The sequence below is a fragment of the Calidris pugnax genome, unplaced genomic scaffold (genome assembly GCF_001431845.1).
Source record: "Calidris pugnax isolate Ruff unplaced genomic scaffold, ASM143184v1 scaffold91, whole genome shotgun sequence".
In the NCBI taxonomy this organism is placed as follows: Eukaryota; Metazoa; Chordata; class Aves; order Charadriiformes; family Scolopacidae; genus Calidris; species Calidris pugnax.
In genome coordinates, this window is record NW_015090898.1 from 466,358 (window position 1) to 489,190 (window position 22,833).

The following is a 22,833-nucleotide window of genomic DNA, read 5'->3' on the forward strand; positions in this document are numbered from 1 at the left end:
TGTTTGTGTTTTATCAGTGTTCCTCCCGCCAAAGGCTGGATTATCTGTTTCACATCCATTTAAACACAGGAAGGTTATAACAGGGCAGACAGCAATCTGGACTTTATTGGCTGGGAAAACTGACCTCATAAATCTGATTTGATACATCTGTCCTTTCAGCTGTCTGCATATATGCCCATGCATCCCGTTGGCCATGTGCCTGCTCAGTGGTAGATCAGCTTCTGTGGCTACTGCACAGAGGATTTTCCATCTCCCCCTCTCTGCTACAAAAATAAATATAGTGAAAGAAGTGCAGAAGGGAAGACGTGTTTATGGCTGCTTATAGGTGCTTAAAAGAGACAAGGTACTGTTATGATGAACAGTTAGGAGACTACTTAGAGCAATGTTCGTTATGTCTATCCATCTATTTCTGTAAGCAGACACTGATGTTACTCTCATCTGTGTACTTTCTGAGTCCACAGGAGAGTCTAAGGACAGAGTACATCACTACACGTGTCACAGAATCACAAAATCATCACAGACCATTTTCCATCCCAAACACCTTCCAGCTCCCACTTCAACAGCGAGAGAAAGATTGGTGTCTAGCACTTGAACCCGGTTAAAAAATACCAAACCGTCAAAGAGACCAGGTTACAAGGAGGGAATAAATGATCAGAACTAACACTGTAAAACTACAAAGTAGGTATTACGATGTAAAAGTTATTCCAGGTACGTGAATTTGCTGAATTGCATTTACTAGAGCAAAATGTTTCAGTTTGTTTATCACCAAAGACACACAAAGTCTGTTGCTGTGCAGCACCAGGCACAACAGTGAGGTTTTTTAAGGGAGTCACCCGCACTCCCTTTTTCCTCCAATGTTCTGGCAATTCCATGCTCCAGGACTATCTATACAGGCTTACACGTTTTGTTTTCCATTAGTAAATCAATTTAATGTCATTAGTGAATACCAGAGAAATTTAAAAAAAAAAAGCACATTTCGCTCATTGCTTTTTCAAAATGAAGACTGCTGATCTATTTTTTTTATCACCAAAGACACACGAAGTCTGTTGCTGTGCAGCACCAGGCACAACAGTGAGGTTTTTTAAGGGAGTCACCCGCACTCCCTTTTTCCTCCAATGTTCTGGCAACTCCATGCTCCAGGACTACCTACACAGGCTTACACGTTTTGTTTTCCATTAGTAAATCAATTTAATGTCATTAGTGAATACCAGAGAAATTTAAAAAAAAAAAGCACATTTCGCTCATTGCTTTTTCAAAATGAAGAATGCTGATCTATTTTTTAAAAAAATCTCTGTACCAATAGGCAGTTTTTAAAACTGCTCCTGATCTACCTGGAGAAGTGACACTATATGATAGAAGCAGGAACAAATTAAAAATTAAATATTGTCATTTTAGAACGTTTCCCTCCTGCCTTACATTTTCTTTTTTGGTGGACACACGGTAATTTCATTATTGACAAACATTTCTGTTTCAAATGTCTGACTTCGTCGCTAGACGCACATAACAGCAGTAAAATATACACCTAAGCGGTGGACACACAGGTAATTTCATTATTGACAAACATTTCTATTTCAAATGTCTGACTTAGTCGCTAGATGCACATAACAGCAGTAAAATATACACCTAAGCAGCCTGGCATCTGCACTGATTTATGCTTTTTTCAGGCAGTTGTTTAACTTCATAGTGGGAGAGTAGAGGATTAAAAAACAGATTAGCCTCCACACTGTGGATGGATTTGGCAGTTCAGCTGCTTAGAGGGAAAGCAAAGAAGAACAGGCTCATGCTATTGATCCAATTTTCTGCTATGTGCTGAGAGGATGCAGCAGTTTGATCTGATTTTACAATTACTCCACTTCCCAACAGCTCTTCTAGTAGTGCAGAATAAGATAAGAAGATCATGGGAACAGCAGCTGATAGAATAATCCACCCATTGATTCCTCCTCCCTGCTTACACCCTGTGCTTTAATTGAATTTTGTGGTTCAGCATTGGTTTTCAGCCCGTGCTTTCAGAGTCAACTACAGTACAAAGTAAAGCAATGGGAAAAATCAAATTCTTGAATTTTGTCCAAATGGAATTGGACAAAAATAGACTCAAAGATTCTCATTGCAAATTTGACTCTGGAATGAAGGTTGTGATGGAGTGTTTTTTTTGCTCTGGTTTGGGTTTTTCTCCTTTTCACTCAGCTCTTCTTTGCAATAAGGGCAATGTGAAAATGAGAATGTTGGGAAAGACAAATTTTCTTGTTCCCAGCGAGCAGGTTAAAACATTAAGAGAGCTGGAGGTTCTGAAGACCTCACTTTTGACACAGAAGTCACAGAAGAAACTTAGCAGAGTGGGACAAGTTGCCATCAGTCACCTCTTACATAAATACTTCCTTTGCCAGTCAGGCCAGAACTTGGTTTGCAGTCTCTCATCAATGCACCGTGTAAGTGCTAATAATTTAAATGCTGGACATCTAATGCATTACAACATTAAATATAATTCTGAAAGAAAGGAAGACATTTAAAAATAGACATGAACAGTTAGCTTCCACTTCAGCACTTTACATGCTCCGCCTTCTCCATGTTGAAGTTAAGCATCCATCAAGTAATAGTGTTTTCCTCCGCCTTGAGAACATCACTCTTTTTTTCTGCTTTACCCAGAGAATGCCTTTAAGAACCTAGGAACTAAGATTTAGAAACATGGATGATGATTTTCTTGATGATGTACCAACAACCAAGACTATGGATGATAAGCTTCAATTCAGTATCTCCCTATTCTCCAGCGTCCCACGCAAAGGGCAGGTAACTAACACCCTGTCCTCTTTAGCAGAGCTCTCACAAAAGCAGGGTTTCATCCCAGAAGGACAGTGCTCTATACTTTTTCAAAAGTTCAAGTGGCTAAGGAACTGACAGGGCATATGGAAACAGGAAATGTATGATGAAAAGAAAAAAAGGTGTGCACACAAATTTTCACACTGACCACAAGTTTGTACAATGACTAGGGACCACTAAAGAGCTGCATATGTAAAATCAAAATTAGAGCTCAGAGAGCCTCAAAAGGAGGCACTCTGACTATACCGTAAGTTACCCTGGACCTCCAGAACTCCTTAGTATAGGGACCACTAAAGAGCTGCACACATAAAATCAAGATTAGAGCTGAAGAATAAGACAGTTACCCTGGACCTCCAGAACTCCTTAGTAGCTGTTCTTTATTGGAAAACATTAAGTATATGTATTACATGAGATTTATAAGTTTGAGTTCTGCTCTTAATACAGTAACACTTATAATTCCTAGGTTAATTTCCAAGCAGAATTACTTTACCTATCTGACCGCTTGCATTTGAAATGATACAAATTTTGGAAAGGCTTATGGAATGACAGATGCAACATAAAATAGTATTTGCATGTCCTGAGGAGTATAGTAAGAAAAGGAAAACCCAGAATACCAACTCTCCCTTCTTGCATAATAAAGAATAGTTTTAAGACATAATGTGGTTCAGCATTTCACAGGAATCCCAGCGTAGCAAGGAGAATGGTGCCAAGACACACAGCAGAAAGGCAGGAACTCATGCGGTGCCAAGCCTTTAAGACTACAGATCTTGGATATTCATGCAGAAGACAGGGATGATGCTACCCACGAGGCAGCTACACATCCGTGTCTCGTCAACAACTACACTGCATGGTCCTTCAGATTACAAGAACGAAGACAAAATGAGGCAAGAACCTTCAGCAATAGTGATTATCTGCCCTTTTTTCTAAACAGCAATCATAGGATGGACAACCAAAACTCCTTTCTATGGCAGTGACTGCTTTATTCTTATCTTCTTCATGTTTGGAAAGAGGATATGACATCAAGGAAAGGAGGAGTGAGATTGATATCCAGGTTAGAACCAGTAACTGTCTCTTGTTTGGGGATCATCTGGTCTAAGTGTGGTTCTTCCTGCCATCCAAAGAGGGCCCACGTGAGTTTCGGAAGGGGCTCAAGATGTGCTACCCAAAACATGAACCTTCTGCCACTGCTTCCAGAACCACATTCTCATTGAAAGACTCCGTAATTCACTAGACCCGAGGCAGTGCTGGCAAGATATTAACCCACTGATTCCAGGTATAAAATTCTGTGCAAATCTCGTGCTGGTAATATATCTGCTTCATCCATAGGCTCCAATTCTTCAACAGGACGCAGAGTAAGCTTTTGTTTGCTGGGCACTACATGACTACATTATATAAGGCTGCTGCTAGCAATATCAAAACATATTAAAAGTTTAACTAAGACAATGTGTTTCAGAAGAATTTGCTTTCTTTGGAGCTGGAATGTCCCCATAAAAAGGCATGATCTGCACTAGACTGAGCTGTCCAATGATCTGCAAACACTGCACATTGTGTCCTGGAGTAAACCCTGCTTTCTTCAAACTCAAATTGGTTTGGATTCCTCCTGTGCATGCGGAGAGCATTTTCAACTAATGCTACAGCTGCATGTCTTAAACCTGCATTTGGATTTCTATGGTTGACTTTCACAGTTGTACTTTCACTTTACAGTATTGCAAGCCTACTGACAGCATCACAGAGCCTCTTCACGGTATTTTTTGGAGGGGGTGTGCAAGAAAATGTCCCTTGAAAAGCACAGCTGTTTCCGTTTTCTAGGCTCGATCCGCTCCCCTGATTTGGCCAAAAAAAAAGAGGTGGGTTTTTTTCCCCCCAAGATTCTCCCTCTTCCTGCTAGCCCACTGAAAATGCTATTATTTATGCAGATCTGTGCAGCACACAAAACTGTAATTCAGCACATGCACATTTTTCCCTGTGCCAACACAGGCTCATGGTTACCAGCAGCCTTCTGCTCCTCCTGAATGCCTCTGTCCTCATCTCACCTGGCCTCTCGCCACCACTTCACCCCATCCTCTGCAGTGTCCCACATCTCTACCACAGCTCTTTTACTGTTTCTCTTTAAAGCTTGGTATTCCCCAGTCTCCCCCACCTCCCTATTAATACTTGTGGTCCCACAGTAGCACACAAGGCAGGAATGCCCAGGACACATAAACATGAGCCACACTGGCTTGGTCCAAAGGTGGTTCTGGCCTGGAGTTCTGTCTCCAGCAGTGTTCAGAAGATGTGTAGAAAACAAGTGCAAGAAAGAGGGCAAGTGCAGAGCAATTCACTCTTCGACATACCCTCCCAGTTTACTGCCTTTTTTAGTAGCAAAGACAAGCTGTAACGTTGGCAGGAAGTCTCAGCTTTTTACACTTTCACCAGTTCTATTGTTGTTACACAATACAGAGTTCAGATCCTGGAAGACAAGGATGATATGAAATACTTTTAAAGCATTGCTTTAAATGCAATCATTTGCACTTCTTTTCAGCTTTCCCCCCAGGCTTCTTTAAGATTTATCGCTAATGACAAGAAGATAGGGGACACAGAGATGGTGAAGTCCATCCTTTCACTCTTCTGGTGTCAGGGGAGGGTCCCTCCAACTGACACATTCTTCAAGCTATTTTAAAAAGTCCCACCCTCAGTAGTGAAATGCATCTCACTACGAGTTTGTTGTTAAGCTTGTGTTCCTAATTTCATAGCAAGACTTCCTACTACACCCTTTGTAACCCCCCAAGATAGTACTGAAGGGACTACAGCTGAGTACAGAAGCTCCCTTCACAGCTAGTCATGGAAAGTCTTCCCTTGTGTGTGTACACACATCCATAGTGAGAGAATACTTACAAACGCAGGGAATAACCCTCATGCTTTAAGATAATATTCATATTCTGGCATCTAGTAAGAGAAAGGCAGTTAAAAAAATTATTAGTGACAACTGCATTAAACAAAAATGGGCTCCCTCCAAAAGAAAGAGAACCACTTTCTCTTAGCAACGTGCTGGTCAGCAGGGTGTTCAATCTTAGGCATAATTCACATGCCTGAAGAAAAACTGCAGTAAAGGTCCCACCTTAGTACTGTGAAAGTATCACAGAATCACAGAATCTTCTAGGTTGGAAGGGACCTTAAAGATCATTTTGTCCAACCATCAACCTAACTCTGACAAAAATAGACACCCACACAACAAACAAGAAGCATCACCATCACTAAACCATATCTTCCAGCTCTAAATCAACCCGTCTTTTGAACACCTCCAGGGATGGTGCCTCAACCACCTCCCTGGGCAGCCCAGTCCAATGGCTGATAACCCTTTCAGTGAAAAAATTTTCCCTAATATCCAGCCTGAACCTCCCCTGGCGTAAGTAGAAAGGCCTTGTCTTTCTACCAACAGAAAAACTAGGAATCAGTCTGACACTGCTGAGTCTCTGTGCAGTTCCAGTCTCAGGAAGGGAATAGTGGAGTTAGAAACGGTTCGTAGAAGGGCCTATAAAGAGATTAAGATGATGAAACAGCTGCCTTATTGGGGGAACTGAGGAGGAAGAGGGTGGGACGGGGCACGATGAAGGCTTGCAAAATGAAGAAATGGGTGGATAAGGGGAATATGGAACTGCTGACATTTCAAGAAAAATTGGGGAGGAAGAAGGTGGGACGGGGCATGATGAAGGCTTGCAAAATGAAGAAATGGGTGGATAAGGGGAATATGGAACTGCTGACATTTCAAGAAAGCTGACATGACTGAAACTTGTGGACATTCGTTGAAACTTCTGTGAGATCAGCTCAGAAGACCTACAGGAAAATACTTTAAAGAGATGGTAGAGAACTACTGTGCTGCAAAAGGTTGTGGAAGCAAATAGTGCCTGTAGGTTGAAAAAAGAACCAGACAAGTTCACGGACAACAGGTTCACCCAGATATAAACGGAATTAGGGTAGAGGTGTGCTTTCAACATCCCTAGTTCAAATCTTATGTCCTATTGCCACTTCTGGGGACAAAGTGCATTTTTTACTAATCTAGTTCTGACGTAGTCATTAAACATTCTTTTTTGTTCCCAAAGCTTTAATGGAAAAAAAAACCCCAAACCCTAAACAAAGCAAAACACCAAACCCACTACATTTACCACAGAATACAGACTAACAAAGCTGCTGCTTTTGGGCACTGATATATAGAGAGTGAATAACAGCACTGTTTTTAATTACTGCCATGCAACATGGAACAGAGAGCCATGTTTTATAGGAACTCCTGAGCGTGCTCCTTCTTGGAAACACAGAGAAGCACTGGTGAGGGAGAATCCTGCAGATGGGATTCTTTTTCAAAGACTGAATTCAACTTCTAGAAATTAAATCTTGAATGACTGGGAGGCAATCTGTGGTTCTCCCCAAAGTATGGCCTCCAGCATGGTAACCGACTTATTATAAAGTACAGGGAGCTTGAAAACAGAGCATAAGCATTTGAAGAAATTTGCTAATATTGTAAAGCTGTCCTGGCACCAGAGCTTGGACAAATCCCAGATGAACTTTAAAGCAGCAGTGGAATACCTGTTATCAGAGAGTAATTGCTAACTTTGCCAAATTACGTTTTTACCTTCACTCCACAGCTTGGTGAAATTTTGCTGGTTAGGACTTTAGTCTCCTCTGTTGGGGCCCAAATATTCTCTTAACAACTTTCAGCAAAACTGCTGCCCCTGAGAAAGAAGTTTTAGGCAGCACTTTTATAGAAAAAGAGGTGGGCCAAGCAAGCTGGATCTCTTATGACCGTGTTCAGACCAAAGAGCAGGAAAAGATGTTTAATGAAAAGTCTAATTTTACACTTAAAAAAAAAAAAGTATACCAGCAACTTAAATGCCAAAGTGTTTTTCCCACCTACTCCACAGGATTTAAGTAATGAGACAACCTTCCCTGATAGCACCGAGTTCTCCTCTTGTGGTCTACGTTATGACAAAAGGTCAAGGGGCACCCTGAAATGTTTTAGGGCACATTGGAAAAAGAAAATGTTTCTGTGGGAGAATCTTTGAGACAGTGCTTATAGCTCCTGTGATGTTCCAAAGCCAGTTGCTATTCAGGGCCACTGAAGTGTCCCTGAAGAACAAGGACAACGTGCTGCCCTGTGGGGACCACCTGTGGGGCAGACTGACACACACCATATTCAATGTACCTGTGTCTCCAGCGAGACCTGCTGCTGTGGACAGAGATTCAGTGCTGCAAGCCTGAAAGGAGGAAAAATTCTGGTATCATCAGATGTCGTTTGCCCACTAACATTGCAAAAAGGAGGAGATTATAATACTCATCCCCTGTGGATATAAAAGCTCTTAAGCGGCTGCCAACTCCAAAGGTCATGAGCAAAGTATGGCCGTACTGGCAAATTATTCTCATTATCTCAGTGCACATTGTGCACATATGATGAAGCCAGACTTTGACAAGAAGACATAGTTTCTGTTAGAGCATGGCAGAAGAGTGTTGGAAAGAGCACGAAGAGAAAACATCAGGCCCGTTTCGTAGATCAGAGCAGAGAGGAGTCACCCCAGAGAGTCCATTCTCCTCTCCGGTCCCAAATCCCTTGGAACAAGCAGCAGAGCAATGCTGGAAGCCATGGTTTCTCAGGGAATCTGCAAATGATGGTCCAGCCCCAGATGGCACGTCCAGACCTCACTTCATGCTGACGTTGGGTGAGTCCTTAAACAGCTACGAGCTTCACTGACAGCGCTGATATCCCCAAAAAAAGGATAACACTGCCAGGCTCTGTGGGTTTTAGAAAGATTAATGCTAGCACAGTGTTAGTAGCATAAAACCAGTCAAAAAAACCCCCAACCCTAAAACAGGGGAAGCTCTTGAAATGCTCCTGTCATGGAGATGATATGAAACGTACACCAGACCATGTGTGCTCCTTATAGAACTGCGTCAAAGGAGCTTTTGTCCATGGAGAGAGACCTCATACAAAAGTCCACAACTAGTGAACTCTGACGGACAAACTCTTTATGATTTCCAAGGAGAATTCAGACTTCAACCCAGGTCTGGTTCAGCCAAGTGCAAAAAGCTACCTTCTGGGAAAAAACTTTGCAGCTACTAAGCTGCAAAAAGCCTTTTATCCTCTCACAGAAGAGCATGGAATAAACACGTGAGTGCTGGTTTTCAAAATCCACAGTTCCTTCAATATTTTAAATAGCATATACGCTTTCATTGGACCCTCACTGCCAACCAAGAGCGTTAATAAAAAAGATACTCCAACAGAAGCGCAGACCTTGTGTGTTCCAGAAATATTTGTAGTTACTACGTATCTTTCCAAACAACTATCAGGTAAAATCTCCGCTGAGTCTGAAGAGTAATGTAAAGTTTTTCTCATAGCTCTGCTGTGTCTGTATGTCCCTGCCATCAGAATTATTTTCTCTGTCTGTAGGATCACTTGAACAACCAACAGACATTTTGCCTTTAGCAAGCTCAGGCTTTTGACATGTTTTCATTTAGAGTAAAATGGTTTCTTTCTGCTGTGCACTATATAACTAACCAAAAGAGGAGGAAAAGATTAATGCAAATCACTTCCATAATTCACCAGAAATGCACATTTCTAATCACTGCTGGGTTTGAATTGCAGTATTGGAAACGCATCATGCACAGATCGATGTTCCAGCGCAGCCGAGCTACATTCTGTATGTGTTATCGACCCAACTGGGAAGCCATGAGGCAGAAACAGTTAAGAAAATATTTACAGCAGACAAAGTCCTACGGTAAATCAGTAATGAACTTGTTTGTCTGACCTATTTATTCATGACCAATAAGTAAGCTGCCTCTTTTTTCTAGTAACTTCTACCACACAGATAATACTACAAAGTAATGCTACACAAAATAATAAAGGCAAAATAACCACTTAATTCCTCTATCAACTTTTTTAATTTTTTGTAACTAACACGAGAAGATAACTTGCATTGTGATCATTCCTTCCAACATCTTGGTTAACATCTACTCAGCCAAACACGGGTAAGCTTCCTCCAGCTGAATATTAAGGGAAAAGTTTAATAACTCCTTACTTTTCATTTAGCCTTAGGAAGAGAGCTCTCAAACAAGTTTACGCAAAATAGCTATGTTCTATTTTCTGGAAAATTTTCAAACTGGAAATTATAAATACTCTTTTAGGTAAAACAGACACTCTGTTACACTTTGAATGCCTCATTTGAGATGCTTAGAACTTTTCCTGCATTCACATCAAAGCACCTCCAGGACAGCTAGGGAAAGTGGGTTATTTTTTATACATCCTTGTTCGTGTAGAGACTTAGTTATTACAAGGGAGTATTGAATGTAACTGTTTGCACACACACACATAAATAAGTGTCTCTGAAGCAAATAAAACTCGTTCAGCTCATCCTATCTCCCTATACTTTTACAGGATCTCTGAAAACTATTTGATGCTCTGAAGGCTCCTTTCTCAGTGACCCAACACCTCTCTTAAGTGCCAAATTTTTAGGAATACCATTGGTATTCACCTGTTATTACTTCCAAATCCACAAGATTTCAGAAATAAATGAGGACTTTTATCATTTTGGGCAGCTTTTTTCGTTGAAGAGTGCTGCTTCTAAACAGAAAAGCCCAGCCACTTCTCAAACGCCTTCCCTGAGACCTTCAGCAGCGCAAAAGAGTGTGACTCCAGGAGGAATCCACCTACAGTCCTCAAGCCCTCTTACAATCCTAAACATACCACATAAGCATAAGACACTTTTTTCACACATTGTGCCTCCTCCACCCTCCAGCTTTCTTGGACAGAAATGCTGATGTGAAAGGAGGAGTCTGTGATGATCCAGAGTTGCTGCTGTGGGGCTCGGGGCCGCACTGAGCTCATCCTGGCCATCAGAGCAGACAGCCCTGTGGTCAGAAGAGCACAAAACATTTTACCCACAGACATCATTCTCAACAGTGCTGCTCTTCATTTTGGTCTGAGCACTTTTGTTTTCCTGAAATGAAATGCATTAGTGCACTACATGGCATTACTTGGGCACACACTTTACAGTGAATCACACCGGGTTGATTAACTCTTGGGGGAACTGGAGATTTTGTTTAAGGAAGCTCATAGAAGAGATCGTGGGAGATCTCAATTTATGGCAGTAGAGGCAGAAAAGTAAGTGGATGCAAATCTGTAGAGAACCAGGATTCATTAGTTCTGTGCCCACAGAACTTCTCTTCATGCAGCTGCTTCTCTGATCCCAGGGCGCATCTTTTACTTACTCAGCCTGATGTCACCAGTCCCTCCTCTCCTGTGCCAAAAGCATGAAAACCCTCAGCCCCACGGAGAACATAAATTAAGCAGCCGTGCGTGTAGCAAGACTTTTCTCCTTAAACCTGACGTTCAGACCACTGCTGAAAGAGAAAGAAACATGAGCACTGTGCAAGGCTTTCAGCCTGGAGCACAGCAGCCCACCTGGGATCAGGCACCCGTCTGTGCAGTGCTGGTCCCCCCCCAGGGCACTGGAAAGAGAGAAACCCTGTTTGTTTGGGTTTCACGGGAATGTAAGAAAAGAGAACACAAACTAGTGCTTTTTCCCCAGGACTGTCACAGTTGTCTTTTTTTCTTGCTTGTATCAGCCTGCTGCTGTAACCTCAAGAGGCTTCTCACTTGTATCAGCCTGCTGCTGTAACCTCAAGAGGTACAAGAATAAGGTACAAGAGGAGGATTTCTTCATGACAGAAATAAGCACTTGTGCTACAGATTAAGTAGCAGCACCGTGTATTTATTCATCATTACCGTGTCCAAACAAGCTTTTGTGACCCTGGTTTTAAGAAAAGACAGGCAGCTCCTGCCAAGAAATCAATTGGAGAGATGCTAAACCCAAGCGTGCAATAACTTTTAAGTAAAGAAAAAAACCCGTATTTTTTTATATCTCTGGTTTGATGCTGTTCGCTACAGTCACAATGGGCTATAATGCTCTTTCAAATTTTCCAGCACAAAGTCCTAATCTGAGGATATTCTAATGAAGTGAGGCAAATGCTCAACACAAGAATAGCCTGGCATTTCTGCAATGAAATATGAAGCTCAGGCCAAATCCCGAGGTCAAGTTTTACAGGCAAAACTTTTCAGAAACTCTGAGGGCTGGCTGTTTGAATGAAGACATCACACTTAGGTCCGTGACCGCTATCATGTACGGAAAGCATTTTTCTTTTAGGAAACCAAAGCAATCTGCATAATCCTGGCAAACCGGGAAGGTAATTTTAGCACTTGCATCAAGCATTTTGTGCTGTAATTTCCTTAAGGATATTTCAGGCAATTTTAAATGCACACCACCTCCAAGAAAGAGGCTAGCACTGAAGCCACTGCTATCTTCAGCACCATGGGGAAGAAATTTAGGGTTTGTTTAGCAGTTTTAATAAAATATGAAGATATGCTTGCTTCAGGTTCAGAAAGCAGCATATCCATGTGGCAAATAAGAAACGTAATTTCAAAGCTACCTTGCCTTCTTGCTCTACGCCTTCACATCATACCTTCCACACATCTTTCCCTTCCCCAAAGGATTTTAAGGACAAGTCCCTCCATATGGCTGCCCTCTTCTGGATGGAATCAAAAACCATTCGATGATTTCCAGAAAATAAAATGCAGTTGTCTGCTTCTCAATGGAGGACGACTTACATTTTCCCAACGTGTCTGTGTAATCACAAAGGTTGCAGAAAGAGCTATGAAATTCTAAGGGTCTGCTTCATAATTCTCTACACAGCTAGCCAACTTTTTTTAGAGTAGAGTTTTTCACCAACTTGTTGGGTTTTTTCACCTTCGCATTTATTTCCTATATTTATCAGTGCTTAAAACGCTCTGTTCTTTCCTTGTAAAGTACTTAATCCTCCTCCACGAACATAATGGAAAATATTTCCATGTCTCTTTGTTGCTTAAGGTAAGCACGTTAAACACAGAATATTATGGCTGGAAGGGTTCTTATATAATCTTTGCCTCTGCTCCAAGTCAGGGTAAAATATCTATTTGCTGCTCTACATCAGTGCTTGGCTGACCCCTGTTAAAGACACCGTAGTCCGTGGCTTCACCAGTTAACTGTTGGTGTTCCTCTATGTTTTTTTTACAGCCTGATGACATGAGCGAAGGGCTCTAGAGAGTCATTTAAAAAGCACCCATTCATCATAGAATCACAGAATCATAGAATTGTCCAGGCTGGAAGGGACCTCCAAAGGTCATCTAGTCCGACCTCCCCGCAGTCAGCAGGGACACCCCCAACTAGACCAGGTTGCCCAGGGCCTCGTCGAGCCTCTCCTTGAATATCTCCAGGGAAGGGGCCTCAACCACCTCCCTGGGCAACCTGTTCCAGTGCTCCACCACCCTCACAGTGAAGAACCCTCTCCTCATCTCCAGTCTAAATCTGTTCCCCTCCAGCTTGAAGCCATTTCCCCTCGTCCTGTCACTGCAGGCCTTTCTAAACAGGCTCTCCCCAGCCTTCCTGTAGGCCCTTCAGGTACTGGAAGGCTGCTATTAGGTCTCCCCGGAGCCTCCTCTTCTCCAGGCTGAACAACCCCAGCTCCCTCAGCCTGTCCTCGTAGCAGAGGTGCTCCATCCCCCTGATCAACCTTGTGGCCCTGAAGCTCTCCCTCTGAGCTCTCATCTTTAAACTGAGCGCAAGGATTGAAACGCAAAGCGGAAAGGCTGGAGATGAAACATCCCTTGAAGAGAAGACTCACTTCTTGACACCGGGAGCGGGAAGCTGGAAGGTTTTCTCTCTGTTATTATAGGCTCAGTCATAGAACCGGTGCACGCTTTGAAACTTTCACATCTGTGCATCACGGCCCGGGCCAGGCACAGAGCCAAAGGGGCCGAATTCCTACGAGCCCGTGCAGCTCCCAGCGGGCTGACGGCGCTAGGACCCAGAGGGGGAGCTCCGGCGTGTGAGTCAGTGCGGGGCAGCAGAGCCGGGAGCGGTGAATGAGGCTGGGAAGGCAGCGGGAATGTGAATGGCTCTTCTGGCTCCCCAAAGTGTCCGCCAACCGCAAACCAACCCGCACAACCCTCCGGACCCCCCCCTCCGTACCCCCGGAGTCCAGCGGGACCGCTCTGAGGTGAGTGACCCCCGCAACGGTGCGTTCCCGCAAAGTCCTTGGAGGTGGGGGTGGTAGGGGGGGTGCTGCTGCACCAGTTGGGGAAGTTTGGGTTATCTTCCAAAATTAGCCCGTGTGGTTTTGCTGGGCAGTGATTTTCACTCTCTCCGGTGCTCGTGGCTTAAAAAAAAAAATAGCGAATTTCTAGTGAAACTGCAAATTGCATCTGCTAATGCAGGTTAAACTGCACACACAGCTGGGAGGTGTTGGTAAAGGGTTTAGAAAAACATCTTCAGTAAGAATAGCTTAATCTTAGAGAAACGTATTATTCTCACTCTTTTTAACCAGCTATACGAGAACTTTTATTATTATGAGAAGTTTTATTCGCATTGTACAGTAGTTACATCTATACAAGAATTCTTTGCCGTCTTTGTTCTAAATATTTAGGCTTACTTAACACTTTCCTTTTTTTTTTTGTTCTATGATAATTCTATTCTAGATAAGAACCCCTTTACTTTTTTCATTACTAATACGAATAAATAGGTAAATCGTAGGAAAATAGCTATGAACAAATAGACAAATCAAAGCATGATTGGCCCAACGCAGAAACATTTCAGCTCCAGGCAGAGCAGGAGTTCACTAGAGACTGTGTATCCTCCAGGATGTCCACTTGGAAAAGCTTACAAACGCCTGCCTGTTAGTGACAGGATGGAATGGACAACGTTTGTTGATTTATACCCAGTGCTAACACTGTTTTACCTGATAACGCCGGTTCAGAGTCAAAAATGCGGACCCCTGTCAGGGAGACAGAAGGAATTTGTGTGCTTAGAGCAAAAAATGTTGGAGCTTCAGTTGCTTTCTTCACTTTAAATTCTCCTTATATGCTCAAGAAGTTTTAGAAAAACAGCAAAAGTAAGCGTGCCTGTCAGGCTGGTTTTTCCAAGTTGTGACAACTTGGAAGTTGCATTTTAACTGTTAGATAATTTATGGATGTTTTCATGCATTAGAGTATCACGACAAAGTCTTTTGGGCACTTTTTTACTGAGCCAAAATAAAACGTGACAATTATCTGCAAAAAGATAGAGAGGGAGTTAACTTGCCTGTAGGTTCCTACTCTTTGCACTTCTGACCTGTTTCAGATATTATGGAAAACAGGCTTTTGGAAATAACCCTGACGACAACCATTTCAGACAGTTTTCTGAAACTCAGGAGGTTACAATATTTTCTGCATTTTCACAAAGAAGTTATAGTGATGGAATGAAGAACCACATAAACGGGAGTGTTCACATGAGTATGATAAGAAAGATTTGGCTTTTAAATCCATTTATAAATATATATATGGAAAAAAATCATTTTCTAGCAAACCCCAGTAAGGTCTGGAGAGGAGTCCTGCTGTTGGATCTGTGCACTAGACTAACACTGGTTTCACATCTCCATCAATCCCAACCACTCACCCTAAAGGGATCCGTCAGTTTAACAGTGAGGTAGTAAAGAAAATAACTGTGGCTTTCTTTTGCTCATCCTCTTAGCTAAGCAGTGTCCATTTTCTCAATTAAATTAAATTATCTTTTCAGATGTCTTAAGTTCAGTGGAGAATTACAGTGAGCACAAAGGATCGTGCTAACCCATAGGCTAAGTAAACAATTGTTACACAGAATAACTAGACAGTCTATGTAATCACTGTCAGACGTTAAATTAAAAAAATCAAGCTAGAAAATTACCTAAAATATATATTCAGATTAGCTTTTTCAAGTATAAAATGACCTTCTTTAATGGGTTACCTGGAACAAGGATCAAATAGAACATATTTAAAAACTAGATTATTTCAATCAATAGATTAAGTCCCATAAATTCCCCCACTGCTCCATATAAAAACGTTCCTTTAAATGCAAATTCTACTAATTGGTTTTCTGTTTCCTTACAAAATGCTTTTAGGACTAACAGATATGGAATACATATTATTAGTATTAATTGAATTAAATTACAGGCCTGTGGAAAAAATATTGGTAATTTTAAGAAGTTAACATAATTCTGCCCTTTTTTTTAAGTCTATATTCTAAGAACAAACTCTGCTGGTAGAAAATAAAGGGTTCATAAAAATAATGCTTTCAGTCCAGAAGATTCAATACTCTAACACCAAAAGTCAATGCTGGATTGGTGGGTTTAGAAATATTTGTCTATCCTTCAAATCCCAGTCCAATAAAAACTAGAGAAACTCAACTCCTTTCGATCTGGCAATGGTGACCTCTGCTGGCAACTGCCCTGTCATGAAAAGAAGTTTTAAGGGCTTATTCAGAGAGTGACTGTGAACTCACACATTTATTAGGTCAGCTGATACAATTAGAGAAATATAAAATAACACCTCTTCCCACAAAACTTGCCTCATGGTGAAGAAAGTGAAAGGCACATGTAACAATGCTGCTGCTCCTTTCACAGTAAGAAGGAAATTCTCCCTATTCTGAATCTGACTTGAACCTGGTCCCAGAGGCCACGTATTTAAGAGCATTTCTACGACAGAAGCATCTCCCGCTGTGGGACAGATGTCCTATGGGATGCTTGTGGCTTGTTCTCCTGATACAATGCCCTTTGTGCAGCTCTGCTGAATTCATTAAATATTTGTGTGTGTGTGTGTGTGTATTTATACCAAAAATCATGCGGCCAAGAAAAGCAAGGATCGTTTTTGCTGTCGCCAAGAGATCGTAGTCTCTCTTAATGTTAATTATATGCACTCTTATCTGCCTGGTGCCACAAATACTGAAGCTATGTAACTTCATCAGTGGAAAGAAAATCTCAGATCCTCCACATAAACCTCTACTGTCCCCCCATCTGAATATTGCTTGTAGTTCTTGTCATCATTTACATCTCAGAAAAAAAGAATAAAGTAAAACAAGAAAAGGTGCAGGATGATGAAAGGCCTGGAACATTTTCCATATTTAGAGAAACTACAAAGATCACGATTTCTAAGTCTGGAAAAGACATGGCTGAGGAGGGGTATAATGAAGATATTTATAGTCATGATTGTCCTTAAGATGTTTAAAAGGAAATGGCTGTTGATTGCCTCCCAGTTCAAAAATCAAGGAGCGGGAAATAAAACTAGCAGGTGGCAGGTTCAAGGCAAACAAAAGAAGATGGTTCCTCTCTCCACGTGTAATTGAGCTATAGAATTCCTTTCCACAAGATACTGTAGTTTGCAGGAGTTCAGAAAGTCATCAGACATACTAAAAGCAAAGAGACTACCTGTGGTTCAGGAAATCTGTGATTCAAAAACGCCTGCTGAGTGGGAGAGTGCACCAAGGAGATGGTCACCTTATGGTTGCCCTGTTTGTACGTCGCTCCCGAAACGCTCCTGGGTACCACAGGAGAGAGAACACTGACCTGGATGAACTCCTGTTCTGGTACAGACAGCCCAACCTGCTTCTCGGAGTTTTAACCTGTCAAATACTTGACCCAGCCTAGCAAGAAGAAAGCTGACCATGTAGTATTTACTATAGGCTGCCAGTTCGTTGATGAAAGAATGATGATTCTGGCAAAACAAAAAGGAAAAGGTAGAATTCTTTATTTTAATTTTTGTTCAAGAATTAGGTGTAAGCATGTGTTCATGTTTCCACTACAGAAGGACGTTAATGCTGAGATTTACAGCTATTCAGGCAAATCAATGTCTAAATAGATTATGACTGAGGTAGTAGAGAAAGGCCTATGAAAGTACATAACTGGTTAATCTTGTGAAATTCACCAAAATCTACTGCAAATGGGAAAATACAATTTTATCTTCTATCTTTGTGGCCTGTTTATTCGTGGACCTGATACTTTATTTGAAACTCATTCTTGAACTCAATTATTTTCTACCTGCTTTCACTGAAAATACATACATCTAAGTAAAAAGCAGTGTGGAAATACTACATCACTAATTACACTGATGATACAGCTTTCCCTCTGGGAACTGCATGACCCTGCAAAATGCAGCAGAGAGAACAGCAATGCAGACAGTGAGATCTGAGTGCCAAGAATGGGGCTGGTGTATTCTGAGGTTGAAAGGTGGAGACACGAGATGTCAACCTGACGTTGCTCACCTACCCCCGGATGTAGCTGACTTGCTGCTGACACATTAAATGTGTTTTTCAGCCTGTAGCACACATAAAGAAACACCACAACTGTACAGAACTTCCTTTGGGTGAAAGTGGGATTTTTGCGCCCACAAATTCTGCTTCTCTGAGATTATTAAGTAGTTGGAGATAAATTATGGCTGTAGTGGAATATTAACACCTGGCGCTTGTAGACAATTATGGGGACAGAGGAGAAGGGATGAAATCAAATGTAATGGATACACAGATGAAGGTGTAGGACACTGAGTGCATTTGCAGAGGGGTGGGAAGTCACCAAAGATGCACAGAGGTGGATACAGCAAATCACTGCTCAGCACCCCCAGGTACCCCCCACCGCAGGGTTCCTCTCACGTGTGTAGAAGAATGAGAGACAGAAAGATACAGTACTTGTCTGTGTGACAATATTCACATGCAAGACATTCAGATTACACCATTAATGTACCAGCAAGAGAATATATGAAAAGCACTGCTCAGTATTTTGAGCCTGCACACAGCTGTTTAGATGAAAATTGCTGTATGCCTGTAGAAATCAGGCCCTACATACATATATATATATATGAATGAGACTTTGCTGTAATATTATCTAAATCCAAAATAAAAATGACTGCATGAGGTAGTATTAAATAACATCCTTGATGGCTTAACTGCCAGGCTTCTGTACCATCGTTTAAATTTCCTGTGCCATTGTTCAATGAATGAAACACCTTTGACTTTTCCTTATCTTGGAGCCAATGTTTATTTCCCAGTAAAGAGCCTTTCTCCTTTTTTTCCACCTTCAAGATTTCAAGACTTCTTTTGTTCAGGGATTTTCTAAAACTGCACATTGAACACAAACCACTAAACCGATTAAAAAAAAAAGAAAAAAAAATAATCTTTCCCCAATTTATGTTCATGGCTCCAAAATCAAATTTCCTGTTCCCATAGGGTCCACAACAATGTGCTAATAAAAGATCAAATTCTGCTCCCATTGACTTGTGTATCAAAACTCCCATTGATTTCAGTGGAAAAAGACTGAAGCACAAAAACAGAGAAAAAAAATCAAATAGAAGAGAAGACAATTTCTTTGACTCTGTTTTGGGCCTTGCTTTACATGTTATTGACAAAATCACAATGACCACATTGCACTTTGATTACGACATGTTTAACAGCTCTGGCTCACAGAATATGTGTTTTTCTATTTTGAACCATATATTGGGGTTTTGGGGGTTTTTTTTGAAGCCTTTATGTGCTGGATGACTCAGGTATGAAAAAAGACCTGTGCTTGTTCACAGAGAGATTCGCCCTGTGGTGAATGACACAGCCTGTATTTTCCAAAATGCATCATTTCCTGCCCATTTTTTCACGATCCTTTTGAGACACTCTATGTACCAGCCCCAGACCAGCAAGGTGTTGAAGGCACATGTGTTTCCACAGCCACACAAATCCCTTGTAAATCAACTATTCGGTGCTTAACACATTTCAAGAACCACTCCCATTTCTGATGAACATCACTATAAATTCAGCCCTACTTAGGCCGTACTTTGATTAACCATGAAAATTACTAGGCCATGGCATTTAGGGAGGGTCAGCAGGGCACATCAGCTGCAGCGGGTCAGCAGGCAAGAATTTACTGTCAAGCAGTGCAAGGATGGATGTCTTTTGTCACTGCAGCTGCCCAAATCTTAATTTTCTGCTACTTTCATATTTCAGACTAAAAATAACGCTTCTACGCAGCAGCCTGTCCACGGTGGCATTTTTCCTCATTAATAATGAGCAAGGGGGCACAGAATAGCCATCTCTGAAAATGTACAAATTTTTCATCTCATTTACAAGTATGAAGCAAATTTTCTAACTGCAGTTAATGGACTGCTACGTTGCACAGTCTGCAGGCAGCTGCTTCTCAGAGAGATTTCATGGGACAATTTGCTTCAGGGCAGGATGATCTACAGAAGAAAGGGCAGTTTTCTTTCAAAAGCAGCTCCTAATTTCCAGTTGTGCTGTATTTGTGTGTCATATTTAGGACCCACTTAGCAGGCTCTGAAGCATCTGAATATCAATATGGAATTTAAGAGCCCAACAACTTTGGAAATTTAATCTCAGGAACTGAAAGTTGTGCATTTAAAAACTGAGAAACCCACCAAAAAAGCGTTCTATAGGGCACTTGCTAAAAGTATGCTAATTACTGCACATTAATACACTGCACACCAGATCAGCTACCGCTTGCGTTTCTGGAAGTCCCCAGGAAACAAACTGTACACGCTGCTTTTGTGTTTAAATTTGTGTTCATTGTGCACTAAGGTTTTAATAAGTTAGAAAGAAACAGGAGAAATGCTTTCTAATAATTCCCATTTAGTCGAGTCTCATACTGTCATACTCATTCAGATTTTACTGCTGTTTACAGATCTCGAGGAATCAAGTACGTTATGAGTATGAAGTGCTCAAAACCTGTGAGACAAATACACACACATGTCATCTTAGGGGGACCTAAATGTTCTGAATTACGTTAACACATTAATTCTTTTGAACTAAATACGCACGTGAATATAGGGATTGTTGCCATTACTTTGTGTAGCTACATTTCATTACATTTTCACATTCTCTAAAAAGGCAATGGATTCCCAAGTAACCATTGAGTGTATTCTTTTTTGTACTAATATATCAAGCTTGGTTATAACTTCAGTAACCCAAGCATAGGCTTATTTCAGTTCCATTTTCTACCTGGCCCCTTGCTGGAGAATGATGGTGCACAGATGACCCAAAATAAAGGGAGAAGTCCTTACTGCCCACTGACAGTGGTAACACACTTTGCACTGCAACAGCTACAGCCTCTTGTCTCAATTAAGAAAATTTCTTAGGAGTCTTTTGTGGTCAATGGGTATATGCTCCGTATGTACCAGTAAGAGAACAGGAAATTCCACATTCAAAGTTAATAATGTTAAAAACAGTACGTAGAACAAATTAAGCAAGGCAGTTATACAGGGGTCCCTGAGAGGAAGATGGCCTTCAAATATTGAGAAGTGTAGAATCAAAGAATAAATCAAATTGGAAAGGACCTTGGGAGGTCATCTGATCTGTCTTCCTGCTTAAAGAAGGATCTATGTGCCATTTACGAGAAGGCTTGGATTGGGTAGTCAATAACAACAGCAAACTTTCTGCAATATTATTTTCTTGGATAGATGGGATCAATACAGAATCCTGGGGATGAGCAGCCATACAGTAGGTCTGTAAGGAACTCGGAGCCAAGGAAGAGCATTATGGATGACATTCAGTCTCCTAGGTAGGGCTTGAATTGGCTCCACTGACAAAGGATGATGTCCATGTTCTTGGCCTGTGTTTATTACTATTTTGACACCTATGTGGTTTTCCATATGAGAAACCACCCATTCTTTCTCTCATTAGTCATTTTTGGGTGTTTGGCTACAAATGTTGTCTTTTGTCTCTTTATTATACGCTCAGGCATTCTACCTTCCTTCCAATTCAGAATAAAGTTGCTGTCTTGCAACTATTATGATTGTTCCTGACAATTGATTCAACAGACAAAAGCATTAACAAATAATACTGCAATAAATACGACTAGGTGCACATTACATATCCAGACAAAGAAAATAATGTGAGGTGATACAATGACAGTGAATTTCAAATATGCCAGGTTATTTGAACTAATTAATATCATCACACAAAACATGGACATAAAGGTTTGACATCAGCCTTTACGTAATGCTTTTTGTGGAGCTAGAGAATGTGCAGAGTCCAGACATGGTATTCTGTCCTGCCTGCAGAAGATGGCCAAAGACTTTGTGATTGTATTCACTTGGCACTTTACCTACTGTGCAAACACACACATTTAATAAAGGCTGCAATTCTTATTCTTCACTACGGGAGAGTATTTTTAGGTATTCTGTTCAAGCAGTTCCTCTATTCTGTCCTGCACACTGCTGAGTGACCTGCACTAAACTGAAATACAAGTTGAGTCATAATTATGAGGGAAAAGGACCATGTATTTTATTATGCTTCCTCTGTTGTGACTAAGGACTAGACAACAAAGACCAGAACCATATCAGATAGCCCATGTATCACCAGCAGGTTCCCAGCTAGTAACAAGTTGTAAGTGCAGTATATAAGCTTTGGAGTAAACGTGCCAAGATTCTTTAAGAAATCCAAATATTGTTCTTTGCAGGGTTGAACATAACACCAGAAAAAGAAAGAATTTTTTATGTTATCCAGCACAGAAAACCGGAACTGAAAATTAGTATTATAAACTCTGCGTAAGTTAGTAAAAGGTTTTACTTGTTAGTAAAAGGTCCAGTATGAATTTAGGATGAGAATTTATATGCCTTTCCACCTTCCCCAGTCACATAGGGGATTATCTGTTCTGCAGGCAATCCCCTGTTCTAGAAGCAATGCAAAGGAAACAGAACTGAACTTTAAAACCAGCTCTGACAAAACGCTTTAACCTCCTTTTATTTTCTTCAGCTTTATTTCACTTTTCTCCCAGCACTGCCATCATTCAACAAATCATAAAATATAAAGGAAAAGGAAGACTCTTCCATTTCCAGCTTTCATGTTGAGTCAAGCCTTATCAGCATGAGATAAGATTTATCGTCTTGATCCACTGGAGGAAAAAACAAACCAAAAACAAAAAAACAACCCAAGAAAGAAAAGTAATTGCTTATTTTGTAACAATGGATCTTACCTAAAATTCCCAAGTAACCATTGAGTGTATTCTTTTTTGTACTAATATATCAAGCTTGGTTATAACTTCAGTAACCCAAGCATAGGCTTATTTCAGTTCCATTTTCTACCTGGCCCCTTGCTGGAGAATGATGGTGCACAGATGACCCCCTAGTAAAGGGAGAAGTCCCTACTGCCCACTGACAGTGGTAACACACTTTGCACTGCTACA

General features: G+C 41.2%; 1 protein-coding gene across 4 annotated transcripts in view; it reads left to right on the forward strand.

The window, feature by feature from the left end:
* The first annotated feature begins 13,724 nt into the window (after nt 1-13,724).
* The window catches only part of NGF (nerve growth factor (beta polypeptide)), a 30,136-nt gene continuing 21,027 nt past the window's right edge, over nt 13,725-22,833 (forward strand). For all 4 annotated transcript variants that reach the window (XM_014948467.1, XM_014948470.1, XM_014948468.1 and 1 more), the window contains exon 1: nt 13,725-13,869. The gene's annotated coding sequence lies outside the window, so the exon portion shown is untranslated. The remainder of the gene's footprint in view (nt 13,870-22,833) is intronic.